Genomic DNA, 16365 nt, shown 5'->3' with positions numbered 1-16365 from the left:
AGAGGCCAGCGGGCAGCTTCCCTCTCATTCCGGGCTGCCCGTCACCCGGAGAGACAAAGTGAAGCCGGGAGCTCGGCCGGCTGAGGGCCCCTCCCCCGGGCCGGGGTCCCGGCCCTCCCCCTCCCATGGCCCAGACGCACGGGCTGCCCCCTCCCAGCCTCCCCTCCCCCTACGTGGCTGGCGCTGCCCCGTCTCCATGCCATCGCCTTCTCTGGTCGAAGCCGCCCCTCCTGCCAGGGAGCCTGGCACATAGCCCCCCCCCCCCGGGGCACTGACCACATCCGTCCCCAGCTTCCGAGGATCCGGTCACCACTGCCCGGGCCCAGGGCTCGCCACGAGTGACGGTGAGACGGGTTGGGCCCTCGGCCTGAGAAGGCGCATCTTACTCCCGGGTCGGAGCCTCGGTTTCCTTCTCGGCCCACGATGCCGCCTGCGGCTCCGGCTCCGGGAGGAGAGGAGGAGCGCTCGCTCCTTGCCTCAGCCCGGGGCGAGGGGCCCCCTGGGCCCGGGGCATGCTGGGAGTGAGGCCGCCCAACCCCCGCGCCCAGAGCCACGGGGACTCGCCCACAGAGCGGGAGCCGGAGCCCAAATGGGCGCCCCCCGTGCCAGACCCCGGCCTCTGCCCCTCCCAAACACGGGCGTCTTCGGAGATCCAGCCGCCTCGCCATCTTATTCATCCACCCAACCATCATCCATTTATTTTTCCCCTGAGGCGATCGGGGGTAAGTGACTCGCCCAGGGTCACACAGCCAGGCAGCGTTAAGTGTCTGAGGCCGGATTTGAACTCCGGTCCTCCTGACTCCAGGGCTGGTCCTCACCCACACCGCCTCCTAGCGGCCTATTCTCGCCATTTATAAAAGGGGGGGGGGGGCTGTTCTGAAGTCGTGTCCAGGGACTCATGTCTGGCGACTCTCCCTCACCCAAAAGGCGGCAACTGCGAAAATTGCTCTATTGAAGGAAGCGGAGGGGGGAGGGGGAGAGCACGGGGGTCCCTGGGAGTCTTCAGGCTGGCGGCACAGGGGTCGCAGACTCGGATGTGGGCAGGGGGAGGGGCTTGAAGGGCCTTAGGGCAAACAGAGGGGGCCATAACCCTAACCCTAAATGGGCATCGCCTCCCTCTGGCTCTGTCCCTGCTGCTCTGCAAGCCCCCCGAGGGGCCGCCTGCCTGGCAGTGCCGCTGAGCCCTCCCCTTCCCCGGCGCTCTGCCCCGGCTTGGGCTAAGTAAGGAGGCGGCCCCGGGAGAGCCGGGCCGGGGGCAGGTGAGGCGGCGGCCCTCTCGGCAGCGAGGAGCTTTTGTTCGGCGGCTCCCACCGCCCCGCTGCTCAGAACCGCTCCCATTGGGCTGCCGGGCGGCCATGGGGGCCCTTGGGGTCCGGGGCCGGCCCTGCTACACGCAGACTGACCGGGGTGGGCTCAGCCGGGGTCCCAGCTTGTACCTGCTGCTGCTGCCCACGGGCCGGGGGGGGGGGACTCCCTGCCCTCCCGAGGCTCATGGGGAAACCACACGTGGGGGGGTGCATTCGCAAAGGGGGACAGAATAGTGGGGGGCCCTAATGATGGGGGGCAGGGCGTTAGTCCCCAGCCAGCCCTGGAGAGCAGGGCCACAAGCAGGCCCGTGGAAGGGGAGCCGGGTCAGTGTGGGGATGTCACAGGGGGATGCAAGCCGCAGAGCCAGATGGGAGTCCCGCCGTGGCAGCTCCTGAAAGCCAGGCTCGGGACCGTGGGCTCTGTCTCAGAGGCAGCGGGGAGCTACGGAAGGCGTTTGAGCAGAGGCGCGCCAGAGTCTGAGCCGACACCGAGGTTAACGTGTCAGGGTGAGGAAGGGGGCAGGGAGGCCCAGTTAGGCCACAGGAGTCCCTGATGTCTAACGAGAAGCTTATCACCTCCGGGCAGCTGCCACTCCTGGCCTGAGCCATTGTCCTGGGAGGAGAGAGAGGGAGCACAGGTCGGCTCCTCTCACATGCTCCCCGGGGCAAATGAAGTGCCGGGCTTGGGGCCTCCAGCCTGTGTGGCAGAGGAGGGGCTGAACCATCGACAGGGCTTCATTTGCTGTGGAAAAATGCAGGCGAGTCCTGCCTCCATGTTGAGCCTCAGTCTCTCCATCTGCCAAGTGAGGAAATGAATCCCTGCATTCCCTCTCTCCCTCCAGGCGTTCCTCTGAGGGGAGCACTTGGCGATGCTGAAGCACTCCAAAGGGGAGCTCTTCCCCATGGTCCTCCCATGGAGGATTGAGCAGAGGGAGGGAAACTCCCCAAGAACCCCCGGCTCCCTCTGGGCAGTTTGGAGCTGATCCAAGGCACCGAGGAAGCTCTGCTCAGGCAGCTTGGAAGAGCTGGGGTGCAGGGGATCACGGGTGTCTGGGAGCCAGGGTGCAGGGGATCACGGGTGTCTGGGAGCCAGGGTGCAGGGGATCATGGGTGTTTGAGAGCTGGGGGAGTTCATTTAGGAAGGAGGGGACCAGGGCTGGAGGTGGGGGGGTTGACGGCCCAGGTGAGAGAGAATGAAATGTTTCCCAATTACCTGTGCTGTGGGGGGCCTGGGGCCGGGAATACCGTGAGCCCCGCCCTGTTGGACAAGGAGGACGAATCATATGTGTCCTGCCATGTGCAGATATGTGTCATGCAAGATGGGATGGGGAGCAAGGGGCAGAACCAGACCGAATCCTCCAGGAAAACGGAGAGAGCTTGCAGCTGGGGGAGGAGTCGGGGAAGGCTTCACGGAGGGGCTGAGGGGGAGAAGAGAAGTTCCACGGCGGCCTGCAGAGCATCTGACACCCCAAAAGCCTGTCCTAGATGTCTGCTGATCGCCCAGTGGGTACAGGTTGATGAGAGAGGGCAGGAAAGAGGGAAGGAGCAGGTGACATGAAGCGGAAGGACGGGGAACCAGGCTGGAGAGGGGCCCTGTATGCCGGGCTGAAGGGTTTTATCCTGGGGGAGCCACAAGCCTGCTGCGCCTTAGGAATATACGTGCGCGTCTCTCTGAGGAAGATGAGGGCAGGGAGGCCGGGAGGCCGGGGCCACAGTGTGCAGTGGCTCAGCAGAGGCCCGGGGGCCTCATGGGAAAGCAGCCACGGGAGGGGCACCGGCCCTCCGGACCCAGGAGGCAAGGTGGGGAGGAGCCCAAAGGGAAGGAGCCGCTCCTGAGCTGCTGCAGCGGCTGTCAGAAATCCCCCAGACGGCCCTGGGCCATTTCCTCTTTTCTGAGATGAGAAATCATGTGTGAATGATTGGGCACCTTCGGGAAAAGCAGGGCAGAGACGCAGCCGAAGGGAAGCAGAAGTTAATGATTACAGATTGGAGCCTCGGCAATACACGTGACTCTCTGGGGAAGCCTGATGGGTGCTCGGCGAATGCGGGTTGGGAGGCTGGCGGCGCCGCAGGAAAGCAGAGATGCCCCCTCCCCCCAGAAGGAGGGCCCTTCTCCTGCCTGCGCCCTTTTAGGGGCCTCAACTGGGATGGAATTGGGGGTGACAGACAGGAGGGGGGCCAAAGGGTCCCAGACCTCAGAGCAGGAAGGAACCTGGCCCCTCCGTCGGCTCCCCAAAGCCATGGCCTCCTTGGCCTGCCCTCCTCCCCTTCACGCCAGTGCGCCACCCTTCTGGGAGCCCGCCTCTCTCTCTGCAGCCCCTTGCTACTCTTGCAGAGCTGGACGGTCCTCCCCACACCGAGCCCGTCTTCCTCCTCCTCCTCACGTCCCTCTCTGTCACTAGGCCCCCTGGGCCCCAGCAGGAGGGGTGAGCGCTTTCCTCTGAGAGACCCTCTTCAGATGGGAAACAGCCTCCCTGCCCCGATCTCAGGGGCTGCTCTGCCTCCCCTGCTGCTTCAGCTAACCCTGAAGGGCCTTTGGGGGCCCCTCTTCATCCTGGCCCTGGGAGGCCTGCCGGCGTCTTCCTCCTGCCAAGGTCCAGCCTGCACATGTGTGTGTGTGTGTGTGTGTGTGTGTGTGTGAGAGTGTGAGTGAGTGCGTGTGTGAGTGTACACATGTGTGCGTACTGGGCACAATATTCAGGTCTTTGACTCGCAGGCTACGGAGCTGGAAGGGACCTTAAAGCATCTTGTCCAACCCCCTCCTTTCATAGACGAGGAAACGGGGCTGAACGATGTGTCCGAGAGCCTGGTTAGTCGATAAAGAACAGGATCGGGGCCCGGGTCTCCTGCCTCCCAGCCAGCGCCCGTCTCTCGAGCCACGTCCCCGCTGAGCTGGCCCCGTCCTCCCCATACGAAAGCTTCCAGCGGGCACAATGCGCTTGTGGTTCCCGGCACCACTGTGGCCATTATTTCATTTAATCTCTATAACAACCCCGTGAGGTGCACTGGGCTAAGTATTAATTGATGCCATCTTTCTGGTAGGAGAGAAAGGGAAAGGGAAGAAGCTTTTATGAAGCACCTACTCTGTGCTAAGCACTTTACAGACATTGGTTTGATGAGATAATTAATGAGGAGGAAATTAAGGCTCGGAGAGTTCATGAAGCTGCTCCATAGCTAGCCCAGCCCTCTGAGCTCTGAGTTCTCCGGGGTGAAAAGGGGGGTCCCCAAGACCCGGGGGCAGATATGGTTGCCAGCCTTTCCAGATCCTCCAGGAGATATGTGAGAACGGCTCCAGACTCGGACTCCCAGAGAGGGGGATTTTTCCTCCTGGGATGCCCAAAAGTAAGGGAGAAAGGGAGAGGAAAGGTGGATTTCCCCCCCCCCCGGCTTAGCTCCAGAGGTGTGCTAACGGGAGCTCCCGCTCCCCACAGACACCATCACACTCCCTACAATACCTCCAAAATCCTCAAACGTCGGGTGGGAGACCCAGAAAGTGGAAGCCATTTTGTCAGCCGCCCAAGAAGGGAGAAGGGGGTGCTGTGCCCGAGGGTCCTTATACATGCACATAAAACACACAAAATTCAGAAAACTAGCACACACATCATGGCCTTGGAAGGAGAAAGGCCCCAGACATCATGGAAAACCTGTGTCTGACCCAGTGCCCAGCAAAAATGCAGCTCTAACCATTTGGCTTTAGAATGGAACCCTCAAGCCTGGTCCAGGGCCGCCCCCGGCTTCCCAGCCTGCCTTTTTCCCATCCCTCACCCCCAACCACACTGAAAAGGCCTCTCTGTTCCTGCCCCATTCTCCACGGGTAACCCAGAGTCACCCGGAAATTCAAATGTCCTTCCCCTGCCCTGTGAGGAGGCCACGTGTGCTGCTCTGGGCCTCGGTTCCAGAACTGACAATTTTGCTGAAATCCATCGAGAGACCAGCAGCACTCACCAAGCCCTGCAAGGGGGACAGGCTAAGCGCAGCAGCAGCTGGCCACGGCCCTCCGGAGACTATAACCCAACAGGGAAGCCAAGGCGGGCTGCCATCTTGGAGCCCCTCCCCCCCCAGAGCCGTTCCACAGCAGCGCAGTCCTGGCTCAGTCCGCCCCCCCCCCACCCGCCCGCTCCTTTCCTGGCCCTTTGCTGGTATCACGGAGCCAGAGAATGTCAGAACTGCGAGAAATCTTAGAGACCCAGGCGACCGCTCCACCCCTCGTCAGGCACAAGGGACGGGGGATTCTGGGACATTCCAACCGGACTGGATGGTCCCCCCCCATCTCTCCTGTTCTCTGAGATACAGGGAAGGCCGGAGAAGAGAAGGGGTTTGCTAAGGATTTTACAGGGGGATAGCGACAGAGGCAGGATCAGGAAACTGCTTTGGTTCAATCATTTCAGTCGTGTCCCTCTCTGTGTGATCCCATTTGAAGTTTTCTTGGCAGAGATCCCGGCGTGCTTTGCCATTTCCTTCTCCAGATCATTTTGCAGATGAGGAAACTGAGGCAGACGGGGTTTCGGGACTTGGCCAGAGTCACGCGCCTAGTGAGTGTCTGAGACTGGATTTGAACTCAGGAAGGATTTGACTCCAGGCCTGACTGCATTTTATGGCGCCCCTAGTGGCCTAGAATGACAAACTAGTCTCTCAGCTTTGAGTGGGAAGCTCTTTGCCTTATACTCTGCTCCCTCTTGAGCCTGCTGGTCCCCTAACTGTGGCCTTTCCTTGGCCCTGATCCCTTCAGGGTATGATCTCCACAGGGATATCCCTCCAAGGCCCCCCAGGCAGAGACTCTGTCCCTCCATTTCCCACCTCCTGCCCTGGCTACTCGGGCTCCAGACCATCATCCACAAAGTCCAAACAAAAGTCCTCATAATGTCTTCAATGTCTCACTCGCCCCTCAGACTCCTCCATCTCACAGTGCGAGCCTCTGAACTTTCCCTAGCTTGTTCATGGTCACGGCCCTCCCTGACCGACAGGCAAAAACCCTGGGTTCTTTGACACCTTCTCTTCCCCCCCCTCCAGCATCCAAATCAGTTTCCTTTGCAGCAAATGGCTCCTATCCCCGTGATCAGCACCTTGGTCTAGGTCCTCGTTAACTCCCATTCTAGGTCCTCATTAGTTCCTAGTCTAGGTCCTTATTAGCTCCCATTCTAGGTCCTCGTTAGCTCCCGTTGGGATTACTGCAACTCACTGATCTCCCAGTCTCTGTTCTCTGTCCCCCTGCACACACTGATGTTTTCCCATCCCAAAGCCCAGTTCTAATCATGTCATTCCCCTTCTCAAAAGCTCTTGCTGGGTTCCCAGCCTGGGCTGGAAAGTCCAGCATTTAGGGCCCTCCACCATTCCAGCCTGGCCTGCCCTCCATTTTCTCCAACTGTGACTCCCCAGCCACGCTAAGCCTGCCTTCTCCTCCTCATTGTTCATGCCATCCTCTCTTCCTGGAATCTCTCCCAGCTCTCTACCTGCAGCCTTGGCCCGTTGCGTCCCTTCTTTCCCAGCCACTTAATTCAGGAAGGCTTCCCCGATCGCTGCCCTCCTCCCTCCCTGGCACGCCATCAGCCCTTCATTTACCTTCTGTAGGCCCGGATCCCTCCCTTCCCCCCAGCCAAAGTTTTGTACCGGTCCAGCCTCCCCCACTAGATGAGGAGCTCCCTACAGGCAGGCCCTGATCCTCATTCTCAGCATATCCCAGCCTCCACTGGAGCTAAGGATCAAGGGAGGGAGGAAGGAATAGATACAAAAGCAGTTTAACAATAAAAACATTTATTATTGTCCCAGAGGGAGGGAGGCCAGAGTGTGATTCACAGAGAAAAGATCCTGGGATAGATCATCTTAAAATCTGAAAGAGACCATGGGATGTCGGAGCTGGGAAGGATGCTAGAACAAGAAATGTCAGGGCTGGGAAGGATGCTAGAACATGGAGTGTGAAGCAGGCCTGAGGATCCAGAATAACAGCTGGGAGGGGCCTATGAGCTTCTCACAGGTGGGTGGGACCTTGGAAACAGAATGTCAGAACTAGGAGGGGCCTTAAAATAGAGACTGTTAAGAGCGGGGCTGGTTCTGGAGACCCAGAATGTCTTTGCTGCCTGGGTACCTCAGACATCGGGCCATCCAACATCATTTTACATTTGAGGAAACCAGAGGGCCCCCCCGGTCAGTCCTTATTGGGGGCTGACTCCTCGCTGTGCTTAACCTTAACTTAGGCTGACGAAGCAAGCTTTCTCTATACCAGCGGTTTCTCTCCAGCTGTTTATGCCTTGAAGTTAAGGGATCACAAAATGTGAACCATCCCCTTGGGGAGAGCAGCCCCACAGGTCCCAGACTGGCCCCTGCAACTCCTCTATCCCAAGGCGCCCAGACTGGCCCCCACAACCCCTCTGCCCCACAGTGTCCAGGCTGGCCCCTGTGGCCTCTCTGTCTCACAGTGCCCAGGCTGGCCCCCGTGGCGCCTCTGTCTCACTGTGCCCAGACTGGCTCCAAGGCACCCAGACTGGCCCCTGCAACCCCTCTATCCCACAGATGAGCCTTCACTTGCAGGAATCTCCTAGCATTCACTGAGAGCCTTTGACCAGTACCTTCCCCATCTGTACACTCACTCCTGTCAGTGCCATTTCCGAGGGAAAATGCCACAGGCCAGGAAGAACAGGACACAAGTCTAGCCATATGTCATGGGGTAATGTACTCCTTGACAGCTGCCCCTCCTCCTGCCCGCCCGCCCTCCCAGGGCCGGCTTGAGCCCCAGAATTCTGACACAGGAGCACCAAGGTACAGATGGAGGGGGGTCCCGGCCCCCACATTTCTAATTCCTCTCAGTAACCAGTTCAGGCTTGTAAGCTCTCGGTCCGGTCCCAGTCCCTCTGGGATTTGGGGCCATTCCAGCCTGTGTTATCCCAGCGCTGGCTTCCTGGTACAGCTCCGGGCCCAGGCTACCCGACAACGTCGTTCGGGGCAAGATCCCGGGCAGCCCAAGCCCCCATCTCAGACGCTGGGGGGGGGGGGGCGTCTCCTGAGCTCAGGCTCGGCTCCTCCTGAGCTCCCAAAGGCATCATCTGTTCATGGAGTGCCACCACACCCACTGCAATGGAACCCAGGGAGAGGGACCAATGGCAGGCCCAAGATCGCTCCCGATGCCCCCGCTGGCTCATCTCCCCTGCAAACAGCGGCCCAGGACCTCCCTGCCCCCTTAGCCCCGGGGCTACACCCAACGCTGCTGCCCAGAAAGCCAACATCGGGGGTTCCGTGTTGAACTCCAGCCCAGAACATCCTTCTAAGCCTTCTCTCGTCCCCTCCCCCACAACCACCTTACAAAACAGGTCTGAGAGCCTGCAGTCGCCTGTGGCCGCATCGCTCTTCCTGCTGCCGGGGGATGAGTCGGAACCGCCAGGGCGACCTCCCCAGCCCGGCCCCCCTGCCTCAGGCCCGGCCATTTTCCGGGGCCCCGGGAGGCCGCGACCTGCCCGCCGTCGGGCCCCAGGTCGCAGGCTCTCAGCGGGCCGGGAACACGGGGCGGGGGGGCCCAAAGGGGGGGCGCCTAAGGGTCTCCGCGCAGGGGGCGAGGCTGCGGCCGAGAAGGGAGGTGCCCGGGGGGGGGCGCGGGTCGGTTCTTACACTGGGACCGCCGGGGACGGGTCCGAGGCGAGGGCAGCGAGAGGTCGGGTCTGGAGCTGCCCGAGCCCGGCGGCCGCGGGCCTGGATTAGCCGGGCGGGATTAGCCCCAAGGCCAGGGTTCAGGGCCAGGCCGGAGGGGGGGCCGGGCCGGGAGGATCCCCCTCTTCTCCCAGCGCCCCCGCCCCCGCCCCCTCTTTGTTCCTGCGGGCACAGCGAGCGCGGCGCGAGCCCGTCTCCAGCACCCCCGCCCCCGGACAGCTCCCGGCGCAGCCCGGCCCAGCCCAGCCCGGCCCAGCCCAGCCCAGCCCGGCGCAGCCCAGCCAGGCCCCGCTCAGTCCGCGCTGCGGAGCCTCCCGACTCCCGGCTCGCACTCACCTCTGGGCGCGCAGCCCCTCCAGCTCCCGGCCCGGGGCCCACGTGCCGCCGCCTCCTGGCCTCCTGCCGGGCGCTCGGGTCCTCGATGCCGCCGAAGGACGCGGAGTCGGAGCCCGCGGCCCGGCCCAGCCCGGCCCAGCCCGGCCCGGGAGAGCTGGGGCAGGCGGGCGGGCGGGCGGGAGCGCGCTGGCCGGCCTCCCTCCGCGGCTCCTCCCCCGCCGCCCCCTCCCCTCGCCGCCCCTCGCTATAAATAACCACTAATCGTCCGGAGCCGGCCGGGCTGGGCGCTCTCGGGCCCGCGCCCAGGGGAGCGCGGGGGCTCGGGCCGGGGCACAGGTGACAGCCGGAGCCGGGCCGCTCGGGGCGGGGGCGGGCGCGGGGGGGAGGGGAAGTGAAGGAAGCGGGAGGGACGGGGGCGACCGCGAGCCCCGCACGCCCGAGCCCCAGAGCTGCGCCCTGCGCCGGGAGCCGCCTGCTCCCCCCTCCGAGCCCGGGCAGCGACTCCCCCCGCCCCGAGCCCAGATTGGGCGGTGCCGGCCGCCGGGAGCCGATTGCTGCTCGAGCGGCCCAATGGCAGGCCTGGGAGGGCGGGGCGGGGCGGGGCTAAGTACCCCCCCCTTTGCCTCCCCCTCCCCTCTCGGCTCTGCAGCCCCAGGCGCTGGATGGTAGCGCTTGTTTTCCGTGGGCTGCGCGGGGAACGGGCGCCGGGGGCGGGATGACAAGCAGCCCGGGGGGCGGGGACGAGGCAGTCTGCAGACCCCGTCTTCCCCCCGCCCCCTCCCCCGTGTCAGGGAAGACGCAGCGCTTTCCCGACAGGCCACGGCAGGGTTTTACGGTCGTTCCCCCCGCTCCCTCCCCCCGCCCCGCCCCGCTTTCCCCAGCGTCTGATCAACCCGTGTCAGAGATTCCCGCTGTCGGAGACCCTGGTCCCAAGCGCTCCGCTCACTATGCAAGAGACAAGCCCAAGGTCACACGGGCGGCAAGGACAAGAACCTGACCCTGCGGCCTCAGTCCGGGGCCCTTTCCCCGGCCCCTCCCTCCCAGCGAAGCCTGCGCCTCGGCCCGGCGGGCTGTCGGCCTGGCCTGGCCCCCTCTTGCGGCGGCTTCTCCGAGGCTGCCGACGGTTCCGAAAACCCAGCGGCCTTTTCTCAGTCCCCCCCCCTCCCCCGCTCTCCCTCTTCCCGCCTCTCTTCCCCTCCTCCCTCCTCCCCCTCCCGGGGGACGTTGCTGGCCACCAGTCCCTCCCCGGCGCCTCGGCCTCTCTGGGCCCTTCCTCCCCGCTAGGGCTGCCTCGGTCTCCCCCGGGGACTTCCCGCGCTCGGGCTTCTCCCCGACGGTTCACCGCGGCGCCCGCGGGTGCTGCCCTGTCCCCTGCCCCATCCCTGGTCCCCCGGGGCCTCCCGGGAGCTTCTGCTCCGGCCGCCCTCACCCCGCCCCCGCGGGGGCTCCCCCGGGCCCGTCCCTCCTGAGGGTCCCACTCACCTCTCAGTGACCCAGATGGGCAGCGCCGGCCCCCCCGTCCCCCGCGCCCCTCGGCCAATCACTGGCCGGCTTTCCCGTCCGCCACTCACGCGGCGGCTGTGCCGGTGGAAGTTCTCCTCACCTCTTCCTCGCGCTGCTGCCATAGGCTCCCAGCCGCTCTCCTTACTTTGCAGCCGCTTTCCCCCGCTCGGCGGCCCCGCGGGCGCGCCCGAAACCCGGATCTGCACGTGTCCCCCCCACCCCCCAAATCAGGTCCCACCCACGGCACCTCCCCCGCCTGCGGCTCCCGCCTTGGGCTCCCGGCACTAACGGCCCTGCTACCTGTTCCCTTACCCAGCGTCCCCCGCCCCCTTCCCCCTGCCTCCCTGTGCACGGCCCCCCCCCCGCAAGGCCCCCCTCTCCTCCTCCCGTCCTCCTCTCCTTCCTCCTCCCTCGTTTCCTTTATTTTATGAGGAAAAGAACTTGTTTGATTTTATCCCCCAAATGTTTCCCAGTTTTTCGGGCAGCTCCATTTCTGAGCATCTCTCTTCCCTTCTCCTGGGCAGCGCCACAGAGGAAGCGCGAGAGGGGGGAGATAAATCAGCTGCTCAGCCCTGGGGCGGTGCAGCGGCCGGAGGGGTAACTGGGCTCCCAGTCGGGAGGATCTTCCCAAATCTGCGCTCGGGCACGTGTTGGCTGGGTGACCCTGGCTCAGTCACTTAACCCCGCTGGCCTCTGTTTCCTCATCTGTGAAATGAACTAGGGAAGAAAATGGCAAACCGCTCTAGTGATGTGCCCAGAGGGCGGCCAATGGGGTCACCGAGTCAGACATGACCGAGAATGGATGGACACGATATCCCTCTGTCTCTGCAAAGAAGAGGAAAGTTTCTCAAGTCTCTCCTTTCCTCCCTCCCATCCCTTCTCTCTCCCTCCCTCTCTTCCTTCCTTTCCTTCCTTCCCTTCCTTCCTTCCTTTCCTTCCTTCCTTCCTTCCTTCCTTCCTTCCTTCCTTCCTTTCCTTCTTCCCTTCCTTCCTTCCTTCCTTCCTTCCTTCCTTCCTTCCTTCCTTCCTTACCTTCCTTCCTTCCTTCCTTCCTTCCTTCCTTCCTTCCTTCCTTCCTTCCTTCCTTCCTTCCTTTCCTTCCTCCCTCCCTCTTTCTTTCCTTTTAGTTTTCCCTCCTTTTCTTCCCTCGATCTCAGCTCTGACATTTCAGGATTTGGGCACTGGGGTTACTCTGCCCCTCAGGGACATTATATGGGCGGGGCCAGTGCCTAAGGGAGATGACGGGAGGGTGGCCTATATAACGGTTCAGCAGGCAGGACTGGGGGAAGCTGCCTGCCTGACACCGCGCCCATTTCCCTTGTGACGCAGAGAGCTTGTCCCCCGTTCTCCCGGCTCCCCAGTGATTGGGCGGCTGGTCAGCTCTGGCTCGCTGCCTGTCGCCACCTTCTTGGGGACAATTCCAGGACTCCAAGTTGGGAGTAGCTGAGGCCTCCAGGGGGCTTCGCCCTGTGCCGGCCACTCCCGGTGTGGGGAAGCTGGGCTCCAGCCGGGCAGCTCTTCCAGGGGGCAGATTCAAGGGCCACAGCTCCGAAGCCGTCTCATTCCACCGGGCCCATTTTACAGGGAACAAGACTGAAGCCAGGAAAGGGAAATGACTGTGTCAGGGTCAACACTTGGGCTGAGGAGTGCAGGCAGGGGGTGACCAGATTGGAGCCTGGGACTGCTTTGGGCCACAAGCCCCGGTGCCGCTGTGCTTCTGGAGGGGCCTGACTCGGCTGGAGGAGCGGGCTCCCCAGCAGGCCTGTGGAAGAGGCGTTCTCCCCCTTCGGAGAGTGTGGTCAATGGCAGGGAGGCCTGGCGCCTGCATGGGCTGGGTTAGACTCTCCCCGGCCTCCTCTGGCCCCTGGTGCCCTCCTGGGGCATCTCTAGATCCCAGGCAGTGGGAGCAGTCTCGCTGGTGAGCGGTGCCGTGTCCGGCCAGGGGCAGAGCCTGGGATACCTGCAGTGAGGAGGGCTTGGGTTTGCTCCCAGCAAGCACTGGGCCGGGCAGCAGCAGGCAGCTGCTTGTTACCCCCAGAGCGCCGGCCTCTAAGGACGCTCCCCTTCCCAGGGGGCCCTCTGCTCCTCACATTTGCCTCTGACCTTCGCCCAAGGACTTCCCGCAGTTCTGTGTCTCTAATGCACTTACTGTGTATTAGTGAGCATTAGAATCAGGGCGTTTGTCTTAGCCGCCCTCCCCCGTTGGAGGAACCACGTCTTATCGAGGTCTTGTATGCTCTGCAGAATGCCGGGCACACATTCGGCGCTTAATAAATGTTGAATTAAATGGAGCCAAGACTGAACATAGTGGGGGACGTGGGGGATGGAGGGAAGGGAGGGGGGGCCCAGTGACGGGGGGCCTCAAATGGCATGTGAAAGGGGCTTGACTTTGCAAACAGCCAGAGGCCCTGTTCCTGCTGGAGCATGATCAGATCTCAGTGTGAGGAGCAGTGGAAAGTATGACTTGGGGGAGGAGGGGGTTGTTTCTCCCCAACCCCTCCCTCTTCTACATGTCCCTAAGACATCTTGCTCCCTCACCACATGTAGCCATTCAGCCGCCTGGTCTTGTCCCATCTAACTCCTCTCTTCATTCATCCAGTCACCAGCCTCGCTCAGGACTCCCTCCCCCCCTCCCTGTCCCTGACCAGTCCTGTCCAGCCCCCCTCCCCACACTCGCCAAATTGGCAAGTTCGGATCCAAGGTCATTCTCCTTGTTAATAACCTTCAGTGGCTCCCTAGCACCTCCGGATCAAGTATAAGTTCCAGTGTGGCATTTAAAGCTCTGTATGACTCATCCCCAAACCACCTCTGCAGCCTTCCTGCCCCTTCCCCTTTATCCATGGCCTTTTATTGTGACTTAGGTGCAGTGTTCCATTTCCCATCTTTGGGTCTTTGCAGCCCCCACCCCAACCTGGGATGCTCTCCTTCCCCTCTGTCTCTTACAATTCCTAGTTTTCTTCTCCTCCTTTCTTCTTCTTCTTCTTCTTCTTCTCCTCCTTTCTTCTTCTTCTTCTTCTTCTTCTTCTTCTTCTTCTTCTTCTTCTTCTTCTTCTTCTTCTTCTTCTTCTTCTTCTTCTTCTTCTTCTGTCTTCTTTCTTCTTCTTCTTCCTTCCTTCCTTCCTTCCTTTCTTTTTTTTTTGCTGAGGCAATTGGGGTTAAGTGACTTGCCCAGGGTCACACAGCCAGGAAGTGTTAAGTGTCTGAGGTCAGATTTGAACTCGGGTCCTTCTGACTTCAGGGCTGGGGCTCTAGCCACTGCCTCAACTGCCCCAACTGCCCCAACTCCATTTTTCCTCATGGCTCCATTCAAGTATCTTCCACATGAACCCTTTGTAGTCTTCTAAAGTTACCAGTCGCCTATCCTCAAATTACCTTGTATTTATACTCATCTTCTATCTATTCTCTGTCTCTTTCTGTCTCTCTGTCTCTCTCTGTCTCTGTGTCTGTCTGTCTCTCTGTCTCTGATTTTTCCTGCTAGAAGGTAAGGCCATTGGGTTAAGGGCCTGTTTGGTCTGATACTTGGCCATCATTTCCTGACTGCTTCTTGCCTGGGAATGATGAGAAGGACTGCTAGGAAGTCCTGGAATAATCCCAAGGATGCCCGTGAAAACCTGGATCAGCGAGGAGGGAGGGATGCTAGAAGTGTTGCCGAGGTGGCAACGCCGGCACTTTGGCTAACGCGGTTTGGCTGGGAGAGATGGTGGAGAGGGGAGACGGCTCCGGGTTTTGGGTGTGGGAGGCGTCGTTGGCAAATTTAGAAGGACGAGTTGGATGGAGGGAAGAAAGATAATCAGCTTGGCTTGTGGTGGAAATGTCTGCTTCTCAGAAAGAAACATGGGACTGAGGAGAGGGGCTGGGCTAGAGGTCTGAACCTGGGCATCTCTCTGTGGGTGTGTGTGTGGGAAGTGGGGCCGTGGGAACAGGTGAGTCACTAGGGGAGGCCACGGGTGGAGCCAAGGCAAGAGCAGGGAGGGACTCGAACACCCATGTGAGAAACTGGGCAAGAGACCCTTGAAAGAACTGGATTGGAATTTGTGCCTCCCGCTCCTAGCTGGCTTCCGTTTGGCGCCATCTCTACGGGCTTTGGTTACCGCTTGGGACCAGCTTCTGGGGAAGCAGCTTGGGCCTGTAGCTGAGCAGGAATTCTCATTCACTGGAATATCCCCAAGAAGTCATTCGTACTCGCCTCCCAAAGCCGCCCATTCCACTCTGACGGCTTTGGTGGCTTTGATGGCTGGGACCGGCTTTGGTGGCCGGGACCACCAAGTAGCGTTTCTCAATCACTTTGGCCAGAAATTGTATTCTGAACTGCATGGGAGTGAGGGGGAAGGGTGGCTGCCTGGTTCTCATTCTAGAATGAGCTGACACATTAGGAGGCCTGAATCAGCCCCTTTGGGCGCTGACCACCTGTGCTCCTGGCTTTGCCCTGGGGCCAAACCCGGCAAGTCCAGTCTCTCTTCCAGGTGACACTGTTTGGAAACAGTCACACCCCCTTTAGCATCTCTTCCCCCGAGTCCTTTCCCCGCGTCCTTTGCCTCCTCACCTGCCCTTTGCTGGCCATTCTCCAGTTTTACCAGGTCCCCTCTCCCTGCAGTGCCCAGGACTGAGCCATTGTCCCTAGTCTGGCTGGTCTGCCTTCAGCATGAGACTGTAGCAAGAGCTGCCGTTGAATGCCGGATGCCTGAATGGAGGGCGAGCATTCAAAGGGAAGAGGGCGATCAATGTCCTCCCCAGGCAGATTGTGCCCGGGAAACATGGCTCCTGCAACCCAGCAGCTCAAGCGGCACGCCCTCTTCCAGGGGGGTCACTGAGAAAGGGGAGGGGGACCCAGGAGGGGCAGCCAGGGGTAGGGTCATGTGAGGATGAGCTGGTCAGGCTCATCTATCCGAGGGACTGTTTGGTGGGAGAAGGAACTTGTGCTTCGCTGGGAAGTTCCCAGGAGGCCGACGACAAGCTCCCTAACAAAAGAATCGAGGGCCGGGCTTCTGAGGGCTCAGGAGCCGAGGGACCCTTTCCTTGTGGAAGAGTCGGACTAGATGCCTTTGGGCCTTGTCGAGACCTCATGAGCTTTCCATGGGAAGGGCCTTTGAGAGTATCTGGTCTGGTCCTGGAAGTCTAGGCCTGAGGTGGGAAGGGATGTGGCCAAGGCCCTTCGGCAGCCGCACGGTGGGATGCAGGCCCAGCTCCCGGACTCCCCGGCAGTTCCGGGCAGGACCCCACGCTGGTCACCTTCTGGTTCTGTCATTCCATGGGCTGCCTCAGGGACAGAAGGGGGTGCGGAAGCAGAGGTGCCAGAAACTTTCGGGGGATGCCCACGAGCACAGAGGGGGCTTTACCTCCCCTGGGTACGGGACAGCCAAAAGGAGGCTGGGAGCGGGTGGGAGGGCGATGGCCTGGAGGGAGGGAAGACAGAAACGGGGGACTTGGATCTTACTGGTGTTTTCTTCTAAGGAGAGGGATTTTAGTTTGAAAAGGACCGGCTGAAATCTGCTGAGATAACAGAGAGACAGAGAGACAGAGAATGTGTATGAGAGAAACATCCAGAGATTCAGTGAAACATTCAGACAGAGTGTGTGTGAGACAG

General features: G+C 61.3%; 2 protein-coding genes across 2 annotated transcripts in view; one reads left to right on the top strand and one right to left on the bottom strand.

Moving 5' to 3' along the window:
- Positions 1–9963, bottom strand: part of GNAZ (G protein subunit alpha z) — a 45792-nt gene extending 35829 nt beyond the window's left edge. Inside the window, exon 1 of the mRNA XM_031948956.1 lies at positions 9279–9963. The gene's annotated coding sequence lies outside the window, so the exon portion shown is untranslated. The remainder of the gene's footprint in view (positions 1–9278) is intronic.
- RSPH14 (radial spoke head 14 homolog) overlaps positions 1–16365 on the top strand; it is a 112628-nt gene that overhangs the window by 70983 nt on the left and 25280 nt on the right. The gene's annotated exons all lie outside the window — the stretch shown is intronic.

Source organism: Sarcophilus harrisii, chromosome 1 (genome assembly GCF_902635505.1).
Source record: "Sarcophilus harrisii chromosome 1, mSarHar1.11, whole genome shotgun sequence".
Taxonomy (NCBI): domain Eukaryota; kingdom Metazoa; phylum Chordata; class Mammalia; order Dasyuromorphia; family Dasyuridae; genus Sarcophilus; species Sarcophilus harrisii.
The sequence above is the reverse complement of the archived record's forward strand: the minus strand, read 5'-3'. Positions and strand labels throughout refer to the sequence as shown.